The following is a 19,422-nucleotide window of genomic DNA, read 5'->3' as shown; positions in this document are numbered from 1 at the left end:
CATAGGGGGCAGTATTATAGTAGTTATATTCTTGTACATAGGGGGCAGTGTTATAGTAGTTATATTCCTCTACATAGGGGCAGTATTATAGTATTTTATTCTTGTACATGCTAACAGCATTATAGTAGTTATATTCTTATACGTAGGAGCAGTATTATAGTAGTTATATTCTTGTACATAGGGGTTAGTATTATAGTAATTATATATTCTTGTACATAGGAGCAGTATTATAGTAGTTATATTCTTGTACATAGGAGCTTTATTATAGCAGTTATATTCCTGTACATAGGAGGAATATTATAGTAGTTATATTATTGTACATAGGAGCAGTATTATAGTAGTTATATTCTTGTACATAGGAGGCAGTATAATAGTAGTGATATTCTTGTACATAGGGGGCAGTGTTATAGTAGTTATATTCTTCTACATAGGGCAGTATTATAGTATTTTATTCTTGTACATAGGAACAGCATTATAGTAGTTATATTCTTATACATAGGAGCAGTATTATAGTAGTTATATTCTTGTACATAGGGGATAGTATTATAGTAGTTATATTCTTGTACATAGGAGCAGTATTATAGTAGTTATATTCTTGTACATAGGAGCTTTATTATAGTAGTTATATTCCTGTACATAGGAGCAGTATTATAGTAGTTATATTATTGTACATAGGAGCAGTATTATAGTAGTTATTTTCTTGTACATAGGAGGCAATATAATAGTAATTATATTCTTGTACATAGGGAGCAGTATTATAGTAGTTATATTCTTGTACATAGGGGGCAGTGTTATATTACTTATATTCTTCTACATAGGGGCAGTATTATCGTATTTTATTCTTGTACATAGGAACAGCATTATAGTAGTTATATTCTTACACATAGGAGCAGTATTATAGTAGTTATATTCTTGTACATAGGGGTAGTATTATATTAGTTATATTCCTGTACATAGGAGCACTATTATAGTAGTTATATTATTGTACATAGGAGCAGTATTATAGTAGTTATATTCTTGTACATAGGGGGCAGTGTTATAGTAGTAATATTCTTGTACATAGGAGCAGTATTATAAGAGTTATATTCTTTTACATAGGAAAAGCATTACAATAGTTATATTCTTGGATACAGGAGCAGTATTATAGTAGTTATATTCTTGTACATAGGGGTAGTATTATAGTAGTTGTATTCTTGTTCTTAGAGAACAGTATTATAGTAGTTATATACTTCTACATAGAGCAGCATTATAGTAGTTATATTATTGTACATAGGAGCAGTATTATAGTAGTTATATTATTGTACATAGGAGCAGTATTATAGCAGTTATATTCTTGTACATAGGGGGCAGTGTTATAGTAGTTATATTCTTGTACATAGGAGCAGTAATATACAGTTATATGAAAAAGTTTGGGCACCCCTATTAATCTTAAATTTATTGTTTTATAAAAATTGGTGTTTTTGCAACAGCTATTTCAGTTTGATATATGTAATAACTGTTGGACACAGTAATGTTTCTGCCTTGAAATGAGGTAAATTGTACTATCAGAAAATGTGCAATCTGCATTCAAACAAAATTTGACAGGTGTGTAAATATGGGCACCTCACCAGAAAAGTGACATTAATACTTAGTAGATCCTCCTTTTGCAAAAATAACAGCCTCTAGTCGCTTCCTGTAGCTTTTAATGATTTCCTGGATCCTGGATGAAGGTATTTTTGACCATTCCTCTTTACAAAACAATTCCAGTTCAGTTAAGTTTGATGGTCGCCGAGCATGGACAGCCCTCTTCAAATGATCCCACAGATGTTCAATGATATTCAGGTCTGGGGACTGGGATGGCCATTCCAGAACATTGTAATTGTTCCTCTGCATGAATGCCTGAGTAGATTTGGAGCGGTGTTTTGGATCATTGTCTTGCTGAAAGATCCATCCCCTGCGTAACTTCAACTTTATCACTGATTCTTGAACATTATTGTCAAGAATCTGCTGATACTGAGTGGAATCCATGCGTCCCTCAACTTTAACAAGATTCCTGGTGCCGGCATTGGCCACACAGCCCCAAAGCATGATGGAGCCTCCACCAAATTTTAATGTGGGTAGCAAGTGATTTTCTTGGAATGCTGTTTTTTTGCCGCCATGCATAATGCCTTTTTGTATGACCAAACAACTCAATCTTGGTTTTATCAGTCCACAGGACCTTCTTCCAAAAGGAAATTAGCTTCTCCAAATGTGCTTTTGCATAACTCAGCCGACTCTGTTTGTGGCGTGCTTGCAGAAACGGCTTCTTTCGCATCACTCTCCCATACAGCTTCTCCTTGTGCAAAGTGCGTTTTATAGTTGACTGATGCACAGAGACACCATCTGCAGCAAGTTGATGTTGCAGCTCTCTGGAGGTGGTCTGAGGATTGTCCTTGACTGATCTCACCATTCTTCTTCTCTGCCTTTCTGATGTTTTTCTTGGCCTGCCACTTCTGGCCTTAACAATAACTGTCCCTGTATTCTTCCATTTCCTTACTATGTTCCTCACAGTGGAAACTGACAGGTTAAATCTCTGAGACAGCTTTTTGTATCCTTCCGCTGAACAACTATGTTGAATAATCTTTGTTTTCAGATCATTTGACAGTTGTTTTGAGGAGCCCATGATGCCACTCTTCAGAGGAGATTCAAACAGGAGAACAACTTGCAAGTGGCCACTTTAAGTAGCTTTTCTCATGATTGCATACACCTGGCTATGAAGTTCCAAGCTCAATGAGGTTACAAAACCAAAAAAAGTTCTTTAGTAAGTCAGTAAAAAGTAGGTAGGAGTATTTAAAACAAGAAAATGATATGGTTGCACATACTTATGCACCTGTCAAATTTTGTTTGAATGCAGATTGCACCTTTTCTGTTAGTACAATAGACCTCATTTCAAGGCAGAAACATTACTTTGTCCAACAGTTATTACATATATCAAATTGAAATAGCTGTTGCAAAAACACCAATTTTTATAAAACATTAAGCTTAAGATTAATAGGGGTGCCCAAACTTTTTCATATACCTGTAGTAGTTATATTCTTGTACATAGGAGCAGTATTATAGTAGCAATATTCTGGTACATATGGGTCAGTATTATAGTGGTTATATTCTTCTACATAGGATCAGTATTATAGTTGTTATATTCTTGTTCATAGTGGCAGTATTATAGTAGTTATATTCCTGTACATAGGAGCAGTATTATAGTAGTTATATTCTTGTACATAGGAACAGTATTATAGTAGTTATATTCTTGTAGATAGGAGGAGTATTATAATAGTTATATTCATGTACATAGGAGCAGTATTATAGTAGTTATATTCTTGTACATAGGAGCAGAATTATAGTAGATATATTCTTGTACATATGAGCAGTATTATATTTGTTATATTCTTGTACATAGAAGCAGTATTATGATAGTTATATTCTTATACATAGGAGCACTATTATTGTAGTTATATTCTTGTACATAAGGGGCAGTATTTTATTAGTATTATTCTTGTATATAGAAGCAGTATTATAATAGTTATATTCTTATACATACGAACAGTTCTATAGTAGTAATATTCTTGGATATAGAAGCAGTATTATAGTAATTATATTCTTGTACATAGCGGTAGTATTATAGTAGTTGTATTCTTGTTCTTAGAGAACAGTATTATAGTAGTTAAATTCTTGTACATAGGAACAGTATTATAATTGTTATATTCTTGTATGTAGGAGCAGTATTATAGTAGCTATATTCTTGTACATAGGGGGTATTGTTATAGTAGTTACAGTGTTGGCCAAAAGTATTGGCACCCCTGCAATTCTGTCAGATAATACTCAGTTTTTTCCTGAAAATGATTGCAATCATAAATTCTTTGGTATTATTATCTTCATTTAATTTGTCTTCTATGAATAAACACAAAAAGAATTGTCCTAAAGCCAAAGTGGATATAATTCCACACCAAACCTAAAAAGGGGGTGGACAAAAGTATTGGCACTGTTTGAAAAATCATGTGATGCTTCTCTAATTCGTGTATATAACAGCACCTGTAACTTACCTGTGGCACCTAACAGGTGTTGGCAAAAACTAAATCACACTTGCAGCCAGTTAACATGGATTAAAGTTGACTCAACCTCTGTCCTGTGTCCTTGTGTGTACCACATTGAGCATGGAGAAAAGAAAGAAGACCAAAGAACTGTCTGAGGACTTGAGAAACAAAATTGTGAGGAAGCATGAGCAATCTCAAGGCTACAAGTCCATCTCCAAAGACCTGAATGTTCCTGTGTCTTTCATGCGCAGTGTCATCAAGAAGTTTAAAGCTAATGGCACTGTGGCTAACCTCCTTAGATGTGGACGGAAAATAAAAATTGACAAGAGATTTCAACGCAAGACTGTGCGGATGGTGGATAAAGAACCTCGACTAACATCCAAACAAGTTCAAGCTGCCCTGCAGTCCGAGGGTACAACAGTGTCAACCCTTACTATCCGTTGGCATCTGAATGAAAAGGAACTGTATGGTAGGATACCCAGGAAGACCCCACTTCTTACCCCGAGACATAAAAAAGCCAGGCTGGAGTTTGCCAAAACTTACCTGAGAAAGCCTAAAACGTTTTGGAAGAATGTTCTCTGGTCAGCTGAGACAAAAGTAGAGCTTTGTGGGAAAAAGCATCAACATAGAGTGTACAGGAAGAAAAAAGAGGCATTCAAAGAAAAGAACACGGTCCCTACAGTCAAACATGGTGGAGGTTCCCTGATGTTTTGGAGTTGCTTTGCTTCCTCTTGCACTGGACTGCTTGACCGTGTGCATGGCATTATGAAGTCTGAAGACTATCAACAAATTTTGCAGCATAATGTAGGGCCAAGTGTGAGAAAGCTGGGTCTCCCTCAGAGGTCATGGGTCTTCCAGCAGGTCAATGACCCAAAACACACTTCCAAAAGCACTATAAAATGGTTTGAGAGAAAGCACTGGAGACTTCTAAGGTGGCCAGCAATGAGTCCAGACCTGAATCCCATAGAACACCTGTGGAGAGATCTCAAAATGGCAGTTTGGAGAAGGCACCCTTCAAATATCAGGGACCTGGAGAAGTGTGCCCAAGAAGAATGGTCTACAATTCCAGCAGAGCATTGTAAGAAACTCATTGATGGTTACCGGAAGCGGTTGTTCACAGTAATTTTGGCTAAAGGTTGTGCAACCAAGTATTAGGCTGAGGGTGCCAATACTTTTGTCTGGCCCATTTTTGTAGTTTTGTGTGAAGTGATCAATGATATGATTTTTGCATCACTCTCTTTTGTGTTTTTTCCTTGCAAGCAAATTAAATGAAGATAATAATACCAAAGAATTTGTGATTGCAATCATTTTCAGGAAGAAACTGAGTATTATCTGACAGGATTGCAGGGGTGCCAATTCTTTTGGCCACCACTGTATATTCTTGTACATAGGAGCAGTATTATAGTAGTTATATTCTTGTACATAGGAGCAGTATTATAGTAGTTATATTATTGTACATAGGGGGCAGTATTATAGTAGTTATATTCCTGTACATAGGAGCAGTATTATAGTAGTTATATTCTTGTACATAGGAGCAGAATTATAGTAGTTATATTCTTGTACATACAGTTATATGAAAAAGTTTGGGCACCCCTATTAATCTAAAGCTTAATGTTTTATAAAAGTTGGTGTTTTTGCAACAGCTATTTCAGTTTGATATATGTAATAACTGTTGGACACAGTAATGTTTCTGCCTTGAAATGAGGTTTATTGTACTAACAGAAAATGTGCAGTCTGCATTCAAACTAAATTTGACAGGTGCATAAGTATGGGCACCTCACCAGAAAAGTGACATTAATATTTAGTAGATCCTCCTTTTGCAAAAATAACAGCCTCTAGTCGCTTCCTGTAGCTTTTAATGATTTCCTGGATCCTGGATGAAGGTATTTTTGACCATTCCTCTTAAGAAAGCAATTCCAGTTCAGTAAAGTTTGATGGTCGCCGAGCATGGACAGCCCTTTTCAAATGATCCCAGAGATGTTCAATGATATTCAGGTCTGGGTACTGGGATGGCCATTCCAGAACATTGTAATTGTTCCTCTGCATGAATGCCTGAGTAGATTTGGAGCGGTGTTTTTGATCATTGTCTTGCTGAGAGATCCATCCCCTGCGTAACCTCAACTTTATCACTGATTTTTGAACATTATTGTCAAGAATCTGCTGATACTGAGTGGAATCCATGAGTCCCTCAGCTTTAACAAGATTCCTGGTGCCGGCATTGGCCACACAGCCCCAAAGCATGATGGAACCTCCACCAAATTTTACTGTGGGTAACAAGTGTTTTTCTTGGAATGCTGTGGTTTTTTGCCGCCATGTATAATGCCTTTTTGTATGACCAAACAACTCAATCTTGGTTTCATCAGTCCACAGGACCTTCTTCCAAAAAGAAATTGTCTTCTCCAAATGTGCGTTTGCTTACCTCAGCCGACTCTGTATGTGGCGTGCTTTCAGAAATGGCTTCTTTCGCATCACTCTCCCATACAGCTTCTCCTTGTGCAAAGTGCGTTGTATAGTTGACCGATGCACATTGACACCATCTGCAGAAAGTTGATGCTGCAGCTCTCTGGAGGTGGTCTGAGGATTGTCCTTGACTGATCTCACCATTTTTCTTCTCTGCCTTTCTGATGTTTTTCTTGGCCTGCCACTTCTGGCATTAACAAGAACTGTCCCTGTATTCTTCCATTTCCTTACTATGTTCCTCACAGTGGAAACTGACAGGTTAAATCTCTGAGACAGCTTTTTGTTGAATAATCTTTGTTTTCAGATCCTTTGACAGTTGTTTTGAGGAGCCCATGATGCCACTCTTCAGAGGAGATTCAAACAGGAGAACAACTTGCAAGTGGCCACTTTAAGTAGCTTTTCTCATGATTGCATACACCTGGCTATGAAGTTCAAAGCTCAATGAGGTTACAAAACCAAAAAAAGTGCTTTAGTACATCAGTAAAAAGTAGGTAGGAGTATTTAAAACAAGAAAATGATAAGGGTGCCCATATTTATGCACCTGTCAAATTTTGTTTGAATGCAGATTGCACATTTTCTGTTAGTACAATAAACCTCATTTCAAGGCAGAAACATTACTGTGTCCAGCAGTTATTACATATATCAAACTGAAATAGCTATTGCAAAAACACCAATTTTTATAAAACATTAAGCTTAAGATTAATAGGGGTGCCCAAACTTTTTCATATAACTGTATGAACAGTATTATATTTGTTATATTCTTGTTCAGAGGAGCAGTATTATAGTAGTTATATTCCTGTAAATTGGAGCAGTATTATAGTAGTTATATTCTTGTACATTGGAGCAGTATTATAGTAGTTATATTCTTGTACATAGGAGCAGCATTATAGTAGTTATATTCTTGTACATAGGAGCAGTATTATATTTGTTATATTCTTGTACAAAGGAGCAGTACTATAGTAGTTATAATATTGTACATAGGAGCAGTATGATAGTAGTTATATTCTTATAAATAGGAGTAGTATTATAGTAGTTATATTCTTGTACATAGGAGGAGAATTATAGTCGTTATATTCTTGTACATATGAGCAGTATTATATTTTTTATAATCTTGTTCAAAGGAGCAGTATTATAGTAGTTATATTCCTGTACATAGAAAAAGTATTATAGTAGTTATATTCTTGCACATAGGAGCAGTATTATAGTAGTTATATTCTTACACATAGGAGCAGTATTACAGTAGTTATATTCTTGTACATAGGGGCAGTATTATAGTAGTTATATTCTTGTACAAAGGGGCAGTATTATAGTAGTTATATTCTTGTACATAGGGGCAGTTTTATAATAGTTGTATTTTTCTACATAGGGGCAATATTATAGCAGTTATATTCTTGTACATAGGGAGCAGTATTATAGTATTTGTATTCTTGTACATGGGAGCATCATTATAGCAGTTATATTTTTGTACATAAAAGGCTGTTGAGTAGAAGTTATATAGTGGGTGCCTAAAGTATTCAGACCCCTTTAAATTTTTCACTCTTTTTTTCATTGCAGTCATTTGGTAAATTCTAAAAAGTTTATTTTTTTTCTCATTAAAGAGTGCTCTGCACCCCATCTTGACTGAAAAAAAACATAAATGTAGACATTTTTGCAAATTTATTAAAAAAAGAAACTGAAATATCACATGGTCATAAGTATTCAGTCCCTTTGTACAGACACTCATATTTAAGTCACATGCTGTGCATTTCCTTGTGATCCTCGTTGAGATGGTTCTACCCCTTCATTGGAGTCCTGCTGTGTTTAATTAAACTGATAGAACTTGATTTGGATAGGCACACACCTGTCTATATAAGACCTCACAGCTCACAATGTATGACCGACCAAATGAGAATCATGAGCTCAAAGGAACTGCCCAAGGAGCTCATAGACACAATTGTGGCAAGGCACAGATTTGGCCAAGGTTACAAAATAATTTCTGCTTTACTCAAGGTTCCTAAGAGCACAGTGGCCTCCATAATCCTTAAATGGAAAAAGTTTGGGACCACCAGAAGTCTTTCTAGACCTGGCTGTCCAGCCAAACCGAGCAATCGTGGGAAAAGAGCCTTGTTGAGAGAGGTAAAGTAGAACCCCAAGATCACTGTGGCTGAGCTCCAGAGATGCAGTAGGGAGATGGGAGAAAGTTCTACAAAGTCAACTATCTCTGCAGCCCTCGACCAGTCGGGCCTTTATGGCAGAGTAGCCCGATGGAAGCCTCTACTCAGTGCAAGACACATGAAAGCCCACATAGAGTTTGCTCAAAAACACATAAAGGACTTCCAGACTATGAGAAATAAGATTATCTGGTTTGATGAGACGAATATAGAACTTTTTGGTGATAATTCTAAGTGGTATGTGTGGAGAAAACCAGGCACTGCTCATCACTTGCCCAATACAATCCCAACAGTGAAACATGTTGGTGTCAGCATCATGCTATGGGGTTGTTTTTCAGCTGCAGGGACAGGAAGACTGGCTGCAATTGAAGGAAACATGAATGCGGCCAAGTACAGAGATATCCTGGATGAAAACCTCTTCCAGAGCGCTCTGGACTTCAGACTTTGCCGAAGGTTCACCTTCCAACAAGACGATGACCCTAAGCACATAGCTAAAATAACAAAGGAGTGGCTTCAGAACAACTCTGTGACTAGCCGAGCCAGAGCCCTGACCTTAATCCAATTGAGCATCTCTGGAGAGACCTGAAAATGGCTGTCCATCAACTGTCACCATTTAACCTGACGGAACTGGAGAGGATCTGCAAGGAAGAATGGCAGAGGATCCACAAATTCACGTGTGAAAAACTTGTTGCATCATTCCCAAGAAGATTCATGCCTGTACTAGCTCAAAAGAGTGATTCTACTCAATACTGAGCAAAGGGTCTGAATACTTATGACCATGTGACATTTCAGTTTTTCTTTTTTAAGAAATTTGCAAAAACTTCTACATTTCTGTTTTTTTTGCAGTCAAGATGGGGTGCAGAGTGTACATTAATGAGAAAAAAAATTACTTTTTAGAATTTACCAAATGGCTGCAATGAAACAAAAAGTGAAAAATGTAAAGGGGTCTGAATACTTTCCGTACCCACTGTACTGTTGTATAGAGAAGAAATCAAGTTGTTTTTTTTCATTGTACATAGAGCTTAGTATTATTTTATTGGCACAGTGTATTTTTGTACATTATAGCATATATGACACGATTTGCCAATGGTTTAGCACTCATTACCATATACATTATACATTTCAGTATTATAACACTATTTTCTGACCTTTGTAAGATTTAAATATTTTCATTAGGTAATTGGTTTCCTCATTAATCTTGTCTTCTATGGTTCTTGTCCCCATACCAAAATCACGTAAAGTGGAAAGAGTAAACCGTCGCATGGTTTTCCAGCCATGTCCACTAGAGAAGATAACACCTGAGAAATAGACATAAATCAATTATCAACCTTTCCAAATCCTTTCCTTGTAGAAAATGATATTGCATTGAATGGGCTTGAGGGAAATAGATGGAGATATTCAGTTAGAGGAAAATTAACTCTGCAACAACATGACAAATTTTGGCCTGATGAAACCATTGTTACCTAACAACAGTCAGTGGTCATGAAGTCATGAAGATGGGAGAGATCTAGCGAACAGGGCATTTAAACAACATTTTCTCACAATTTTGCCATTTAGTCCACTGACTGAATTTGGGCAATCAAATAGAGTTTATTAAACTAACATTGACCAATCAATGCCTTTTCAAACCTGGTCATTAAAGGGTAAACACCATACTATCTCTCAGATGTACATTTAAAAAAAAACTTTCGACATGTAATGGCCATATGTCAGGAGTTATTGATTGGCAGAGATCTGGATTTTGGGGCTCCCAAGGCTGTTGGAACAAAGGGGCAGAACTCAGCAGAATGTTGAGCCTCTATGGCTTTTGAACAGCGCTCGGTCTCGTAGAAAGTCTTCAGGTCATACATTGAGCTCATCTCTCCAGATTCCAGCCAATAAGGCAAGTTGAACGGCCCTATCCATGAAACCCAGTGATCACTGATCAAAACACCCAAAATGTCATAGCATTTATGCTGTCTGAATACTAGACATTTTCTTTTGTGCTTCTTTGTAATTTTTTTTAATATTTTAGCCTTGTTTCTCTTAAAGAAACACTCTGGGAAAAAAAAAAAGTAAGACTATGGTATATATGCCCAGATCGGGGCTAGATGAGGCATTGCATGACATCGGGATTTGCACTTTGACAGCTTTGCTTAGTGTTGTGCCATTACAATATCCATAGTCCATATACTTATACTCAAAAGGAAATATGGACACATCAGGGGTCAAACCCCACTCAGGAGCTCAAATTCTGTTAGACTTTAGTCATACATGTAGTACATCAGAATGATGCTATGTGATACTACATTTTCAGAAGGAAATTCCTTCCTCATTGTAGCTCCACAAAATGAGGGACCAAAATTCAGCTGAAAGAGGTTTTACGGTCATAATTGATGAAAACCCCGTGTGGTCCATCTCTCCTTATGATTTATTTGTACAACCAGACACATAAAAAAGGGTTAATCACAGAACATATAAATGTTACCATAGCCTTTTGAAAAATCCATGAAAACAGGTGAATTCGGTCTGTCGGTGAACACGTCTGCCTGGTTCACAAGAGCTTCTTTCACAATGTCATATCCAGATAATACAACTATCTCCTGGGCTCCAATCTTTATACTGTAGACTGGACCATATGTCTTCGCGAGCTGCAAAACAGAAGACATTATAAGTGAGCAGTCAGATGGACTGGCCAGCGGCTCTCCTGACCCAAGTGTAACAGCATGTATTTCTATGCAGCTTTTACACTAGCGTCATGAGAGCCGCCAGCCAGTCCTTGCACTGCGATATGATCGTCATACATTTTATATGGCCGCCTGACTGCGCCCTAAGAGTATAAATCTCCCTACTACTCAGGACATACAATGTGTTTCTCAATCTGCAATTTACCTCTGCTTCCTATTCCTGAAAGGGAGAACTCTAAAACAAGTCTGTGCATTGTGGAGTGGCAGTCAATTATGTAGCAGACAGAATTGCCACCACTTCAGTGCATGTAGCTTCAAGTACATACAACCAACAGTAGGTCAGAGTTTATACAAAATGAGTGTTTTTGACATTTTTTTAAACTTTTCTAACTTTTCTTGGCATATTGAAGGCAAGGTTACTGCTACTTCATGAAAGTAGTAGTCACCTAAAGTTAGTTGCTAAGCTGTAAACTACAACAATCACCCTAGGAACAAGGATTTCTCTGCTTCTTCTAATACACAAGAACCTCAATCCCCTCACAATAATTTTAATTTGAAAAAGGACTGGGCTTAAAAATTAATAACAGCGTAAAACCTTTTTTAATACAACTGAAAGTCTTGGCTACCAATACAAAACCTGCAACACGGACCTAAATTAACGTATGCCAGTTATGACTCTGATAGAAGACACAGTAAAGGGACTGCACACCTAAAGGCACTTGGAGATGCTTCAAAAATTATTTATTGACAGCAGTGCATATTTTTTGGTTACACTGCGGTAAGTGCAGAATTACATAACGTTTCGAATGAACATACTTCATCAGATGGTTAGGCTAGGTTTACCGCATATAGGTCAAGGGGATCCAGGGAGCGAGCCTTGATACAGCTGAATCCTGGTTGTCCCTGTTTGGGGGAATCCCACCCAGCAACCTGAATTCCCTTGACCTACAGTATCTGCTAAAGGTTTTTCACCCGAAAAGTTATGTAATACTGGATTTACCACGGTGTAACAAATGAATATGAAATACTGTTAATAAATCCTATTTGAAGCATCTCCAAGTACCTTTAGGTATGCATTTCCTTCACTCTGCCTACTATTGGTATACAGGAGCTCAATGGTTAGCTCCCGAGGAACCAGCAGTCTTCTCGAGCTAATGCTAGTTCGCTGGGTGTGCCACCTACCTGTTTGATTACTTATGACTCTGATAACTGTGTATCTGGTAGAGAAGCTTAAATGTGTGACCTGGCCTATATGTCATCTTAGATGCTACTTTTCTCTTATTACTGACCTTGGTTAGTTTCATAATGCTGGAGTAGTGCTAGTTAGAAGGTATTTTGACCCTACATGAATATGAAAATTAGATCTGATTCTGTTTACAGGTCTACTTTACAATGCACCACTAAACCTTAAGATGTCTTAAGAAGTGATACTGGAGATATTTATGAGACGACTGATCAGCATTATGTTCTTGCAAGATGGCCAATAAAGTAATTTGTCTTAAGCCATGTCAATCAATTGCTTTATAATCTATGTAGTAAAATCGCTGTGAAGTTATCCTCAGCCTTCCAGATGATGAAAAATTAATGATTTTCAGATCTTACCTCTTGAAATGATAAGTAAGGTTTTTGAACATTCAACATAGAAATATTTCCAATAATTGGCCATGGATTTGGACCAGGAGGATAATTCGGGTGAACACGTTCCTTCTGTTTATACATAACGGCTGCTAAAAAAATACATATTATAATGGACAAAAGAACTGTGACTGGATCGAGGGGCAACATGTCTTCAGAAGAACCTGTGGTGGAGAAATAAGACTCTTTCATTCCAATGTAATGTGTATAGCTGATGGCATGTATCTTCCTAACCACAGATGAACACAGGATTTGGTAGGATTGCAGATTCAGAAATCTCTCATTCCACCTCATTCTACACAATTGGTGACTTAAAAGGGTTTTCCCACGAAGAAAAGTTGATTTTAATCAATAGTTCTTGGAATATTAATAAGTTCCACAATTGGATGTGTCTAAATAAAATGTTCCTTTGCTGAGATAATCTTATAAATGTTCCCCTGCTGTGTACTGTGTAATGGCTGTGTCTGACTGTACAGGGACATGGTCTGATCATACCAAAGATCCTGGGCAGGGGGGGAAGCAAAAGAGTATACAGACATTACAGCACGGGATCACAGCTGATTCTTTGTGTGAGATAATCTTATAAATGTTCCCCTGCTGTGTACTGTGTAATGGCTGTGTGTCACTGTGAACGGAACATGGCCTGATCATACCACAGCTCCTGGGCAGGGGAGGAAGCAAAAGAGTATACAGACATTACAGCACGGGATCACAGCTGATTCTTTCTTTGAGGTAAAACATTGTTTAAAAACAGGCAGGGAAATTTTTTATCTCACACAAAGAATCAGCTGTGATCCCCTGCTGTACTGTCTGTATACTCTTTTGCTTCCTCCCCTGCCCAGGAGATGTGGTATGATCAGATCATGTTCCGTTCACAGTGAGACACAACCATTACACAGCCATTGACATTTTCAGGGTTGCTTTAATGAAGACCATGCTCAGTCATATCTAGTGTTGAGCCACCCCCGTAGTGTTCGAGTTCGGTTCGGTTCGTCGAACACCCGTGTGTTCGCCGAACTGTTCGTCGAACTGTTCGTCGAACACCTTCGAACACCTTTAAAACCAATGGCAGGCAAACAAAAACACATAGAAACACATAGAAAACACCTTCAAAGGTGTCCAAAAGCTGACAAACTGCTCAGAAGACACAACTAACACATGGAAAAGTGACAAGTACATATAGTCATGCGAAAAGAAAAGAGGTGGAGGAGTAAAAGGAGGGGGAGACACAGATATAGGCATGTCATGCCCTTCTAAAATCCAAAAAGTGAGAAGCCGAGACGGCCAGTCCGCTCCTGCCCGTGCCACCTCCGTGTCGCCGGGTTTGTGCCAGAGCCGCGGTGAACCCTGACGGCCAGCCCCCCTCTCCCAATACTGGTGCCTGTCCGCTGGTGGGTCGAGAGAGCCCCCCTGTGGTGGAGGCAGCTCTAAGCTTTTTAATTTAAATTGTCCCTCTAATTTGAATGAATACACTTTAAATCCATTTACAAGGATCTATTGGAGGGCAAGTCTCATGCCAGCAGCCGCGTAATTCCAGCTCCAGTAGCGTCCACTAAAGCTGCTGCAGTTAAAAAGCTTTTATAAGGATCGAGCTCGGCTGTCCACCGCAAGGCATCCTAGTACCAGTCCCAGCCCCTATGCCTTGGGGTGCCTCCTGATGCTCTTCACTAAGTATCCCGTGGTCCCGAAGCATTTCCTTTGAAAAAATTAAGTGTCCAAACTACAGGTGGTGTAGCTTGCTTAACAGCCGGGATAATCCGCTGACTAGCAGACACTGCTACTAGGCACAAAGTATTTCCTGGGCTAGATGCAGTTAAAAATTTGTAAGTAGATACTCTCGTTGGATGCTGAGAAAGCATTCCATAGAGTCTCCTGGCACGCCATATATGATTCTCTTAAAAAGCTTGGGGTAGGGGTCTAGGGGACCCTTTTATAGCCAAAATCACGGCCCTGTATCACAATACGTCACCTAGGCTGAAGATAAATGGAACTGTAGCACCGAGGGCTCGGTTGCTACAGACGTATTGCACCTCACCCAGAGGTGTGATATCTCACTCTCAGATAAGGATGGAGTGTGGATCAGGACCCGACACCTGCATGCATTACACCACATTGCCGTGGGGCAGGGCGACCAATATGCCCCTGAGATGGGCACGACAGTCCCTGTCCCTGGCTGGAGTGGGGGGAGGGAACACTGAGGAAGGGGAACCCTGCAGTGCAGGAGCAGGGAGGAAGCAGTTCCTGGGTGCATTGAGAAGGGAGTATAAAAGGTGGGCACCATCTTAGTTCAGTGCAGAGAAGTCTGAGCAGAAGTGGCAGGGAGCAGGGGCTCTGCATGAGCTCTGCTCCGGAGGCGGGCCTAGTAACAGAGGCCCAGGCCTGCAAGAGGGAGAAGGAAGGAAGAGGAGCGGAGAAGGCTCCAGGAACGAGGAATGAAGGGATCCCAGGGGTGCGGACGGGCGAGTCGCCACCGCACGCCCGAATCCACCTGCGTGGAGGGGTCAGGCCAAAGGGGGAGACCGGTCCCCGAACTAGTGGAGGCAGGAAACGACCCTCAGCTAGAAACCGGAGGCTCTGACATTTTATGTGGCGCAGCCCCTTGCTCCACCCGCTAGGAAGGCACCACATAGGGTCAGGGAAACTGGCGCCAAGTTTACCAAGAGGAGGCCCGAGGCAGCCGGACAGAAGTGTTGGTAAGAAAGGCCAGACAAAGGACACACAAAGGGGGTCCTGTGAAGCGCTCCAAAGTTATCTGGGAGTTGTCTGAGCCCCTCACCTGGTGAGCACAGTACGACGTGGGCAGCCGTTACCTGCAGACGTGGTCTGGATAATAAGAACTGTGAGTAAAGGCCCTGAACTGCATCACTGACTCCGTGTCGTTACTGCTGCTGCCCTGCACCATCACCCCCATCCTCCGCATACACTGCCCTGAGGCTATACTCCTCCCGTGGGGAGTTATGCTACGCTCTGCTGCACCCACAACACCAGCCTTAGCGGTCTGCCCTGTAGCGGCGTTTCACTCTGACCGCAATCCACGGGTGGCGTAGTCGGACATTTAAACATCAAAACCACATAAATAGTTCCGCCACTGGTTTGACCGCCCTGAGCCACGGAACCGGATCGCCGCCACGAAGACTACAACCACCAGCATCCACCAAAAAGGGTCCGGCTCCGGGTGTCCCAAGGCCCAGGGGGTGCGTCAGAACATTTTCATCACCTTTCACAATCACCAATGGGACAAGGCAGGGATGTCCTCTGTCCCCTCTCTTATACATCCTAGTGACGGAGCACCTGCTCTCATCAATTCGCCATAACCCCAATATTAGGTGGATTGAGGTGGGAGGCACCGAGTACAAGTGCTCTCTATTTGCTGATGATGTCCTAGTATATATCACTCAATCACATATATCCATCCCTGCTGTTATGGCTGAAATAGATCACTTTATTACATGGTAAAATTTTAAAATCAATGCAGCGAAGTCTGAGGCCCTCGATGTCTCCCTCCCTAAATCCATATAGGATTCCATCCAGTCCAACTTTCCCTTTGCCTGGCCCTCACAGGGTATCAAATACTTAGGTATTCCTATTCATAGAGACCTCTCCCATCTATGTTATCTTAATTTTGGGCCCTTTATTGAACAATTCCATACAGACCACGGTTGGCAAGTTAGAACTGTAAGATTCACTACGTGAACCACTGGTGTTTTGTGGAAAAGCACATGTACACCGCGTTCCAAATTATTATGCAAAAAGTGTTTAGGAGTGATAAGGGAAGAATTTGTTTGTTTGTCAGTTAAACTCATTGATGGTGATGTGTGTCAGGGCTCTTTATATCACTGTAAGCAATTGCAGACACCTGTGCTAATTAGTTTGGCAGGTGTGTCCAATGAAAGGCAAGACTACTTAAGAAGGCTCTCTCACATTATTAAGCAGCCTACATTTTCTGCCAAAATGGGAAAGAAAAAGGATGTGTCGGCTGCTGAGAAGCAACAAATTGTGGAGTGTTTAGGTCAAGGCATGACTACAATCAACATTGTGCGATGATCAGGATGAAGTGTCTTGGCAATCAAGAAGTATGTAGCTGATTCACTGTACACACGTGTGCGTGCTGATAAGGGCAAATTGAGGACTCTTTCCTACAGGCAATTACATCAGGTTGAAACAGCAGCGGCAAAAAAGCCTTCTCATAGCAGCAGACAAGTTTTTGAAGCTGCTTGTGCCTCCAACGTCCCCCGAACAACAAGATGCAGGGTCCTTCAGAGGTTTGCAGCTGTGCATATGCCATCCTGTCCACCTCCTCTATCCACTTCACACAAGCAGAAACGGCTCCAGTGGGCCAAACATTACATGAAGACTGATTTCAAAACTGTTTTGTTCACGGATGAGTGCCATGCAGCGCTCGATGGTCCAGATGAATGGAGTGGAGGATGGCTGGTTGATGGACACCCCACGCAAACACGGCTACAGCGCCAACAAGGAGGAGGTGGAGTAATGTTTTGGGCTGGAATCATGGGGAGAGAGATTGTCGGCCCCTTTAGGATCCCTGAAGGCGCTAAAGATGAACTCCATAATGTATGTGGATTTTCTCAAACAGCACTTCCTGCCATGGTTCAAGAAGAAGAACCGTGTATTTCACAGCAAGATCATTTTTCTGCATGATAATGCACCATCTCATGCTGCACATAAAACATCTGCATCTCTGGCTGATATGGGCATAAAAGGGGACAAACTTATGGTGTGACCCCCATGCTCCCCTGACCTCTACCCCATTCAGAACCTTTGGAGCATCATTAAAAGGAGTGTCTATGATGGCGGGAGGCAGTTCACATCTAAGCAACAGCTCTGGGAGGGTATTCTGTCCTCATGCAAAACAATTGAAGCAGAAACCATCCAAAACCTGACAAATTCAATGGACGAGAGAGTTCAGAAGCTCCTTTCGAACAAGGGGTCCTATGTGAAAATGTAACATCACCTAGAATAAAGTTTTGAGTTGAAAACTGTTTGATTTCAGTTTCTAACAACCTGCTAATGCTTATAATATCAAAAATGACCATTTTTTTGGTCTTTATTAAAATGAAAAGGTTGATCGAAAAGTTTGGGGGATCTAAGAGTGTGGCAACCCAGTAGTCATGATTACTTCGAATTCTGACAATATGAGGGTCATGCTGCAGGTAGTGCAGCAAGAAGGCACTTATGTGTCTTGCGCATCTCGGAGCCCCAAAATTATTTTCCGGGCTAGATGCAGCTAAAAATTATTTTTAATTTTAAATCTGGTGAAGCTTATTATAGATGGCCTAATAGGATCAGTGCTGTACACTGCTACAAAGCCCAAATTATTTTCCAGTCAAGATACAGATAAACATGATTAGTAATTTGAAAGCTTAAAACGGTTGGTAGGGTGATTTTAACCAATCATCAAGCTTTTACTCTCCCCAGGATGACACAGGGGTAGAAAAGTCGTTTCGGATCCATGATTTGTTCATCTTTATGAACGTGAGTCTGTCTACATTATCAGTGGAGAGCCGCGTGCGCTTATCTGTCAGCACACCACCAGCAGCGCTGAACACACGTTCAGACAGAACGCTGGCTGCGGGGCATGACAAGATCTCCAAGGCGTAAGTGGCTAGCTCCGGCCATTTATCCAGATTGGAAGCCCAAAAAGAGCAAGGGTCCAGTGACACAGTCGTGGCTTCAATGTTTACTTGGAGATACTCCTGTACCATCGTCTCTAGGCGTTGACTATGTGTCAGACTTCTTGTCTCCTGTGGCCTTGCAAAGGATGGGCTAAAAAAGTGGTGAAATGATTCCGCAAAATTGATGTTACCAGCAGATACTGTGGTTCTGTTACGGTTTGAGTGCTGAACACTTGACGGTCCCACGGTTGGCAAGTTGGAACTGTGAGATTCACTACGTGCACCACTGGTATTTTGTGGAAAAGCACATGTTTGATTCTGCAACAGTCTCTGCTGATACTCCTGCATGCGTGCATCCCTTTCTATGGCAGGAATAATTTCTGCAAATTTACTTTTGTACCGGGGATCTAACAGTGTGGCAACCCAGTAGTCAGGATTATTTCTAATTCTCACAATTCGAGGGTCATGTTGCAGGTAGTGCAGCAAGAAGGCACTCATGTGTGTTGCGCATCCAGGAGCACCAAGTCCCTGTTGTGTTGGTGGCGAGGTAGCAATCATGCTTCCTTCCTCTGTCCTCTCCCCCCAACCTCGCACAACAGAAATGTGATCAAGGTCTCCCTCATCTGATGAGTCTTCCATCAGTTCGTCCTCCACTTCTTCCTGGGCTCCTGCACCTTCCTCACTAGTTTGGCTGCTACCATGCGCCCTGGTAAAATCATCTCCCCCACCCTCACATGCCTGCCGCCTTGGTGCTGCCGACCGTCTGGACCTTGCAGATGTTAGCCCTTCCGCATACAACTCCTCCTCCTCTACTTCCTCCACCTCCTCT

General features: G+C 40.6%; 1 pseudogene; it reads right to left on the bottom strand.

Annotated features, from left to right (window-relative positions):
* Positions 1-13,119, bottom strand: part of LOC141258835 (cytochrome P450 2K6-like) — a 158,154-nt pseudogene extending 145,035 nt beyond the window's left edge.
* Positions 13,120-19,422: the final 6,303 nt, after the last annotated feature.

The sequence above is a fragment of the Phyllobates terribilis genome, unplaced genomic scaffold (assembly GCF_046119375.1).
Source record: "Phyllobates terribilis strain yellow unplaced genomic scaffold, ASM4611937v1 Scaffold_3__8_contigs__length_932513732, whole genome shotgun sequence".
Taxonomy (NCBI): Eukaryota; Metazoa; Chordata; class Amphibia; order Anura; family Dendrobatidae; genus Phyllobates; species Phyllobates terribilis.
Note: the sequence above shows the minus strand (reverse complement) of the source record. Positions and strands in the feature narration are given on the sequence as shown.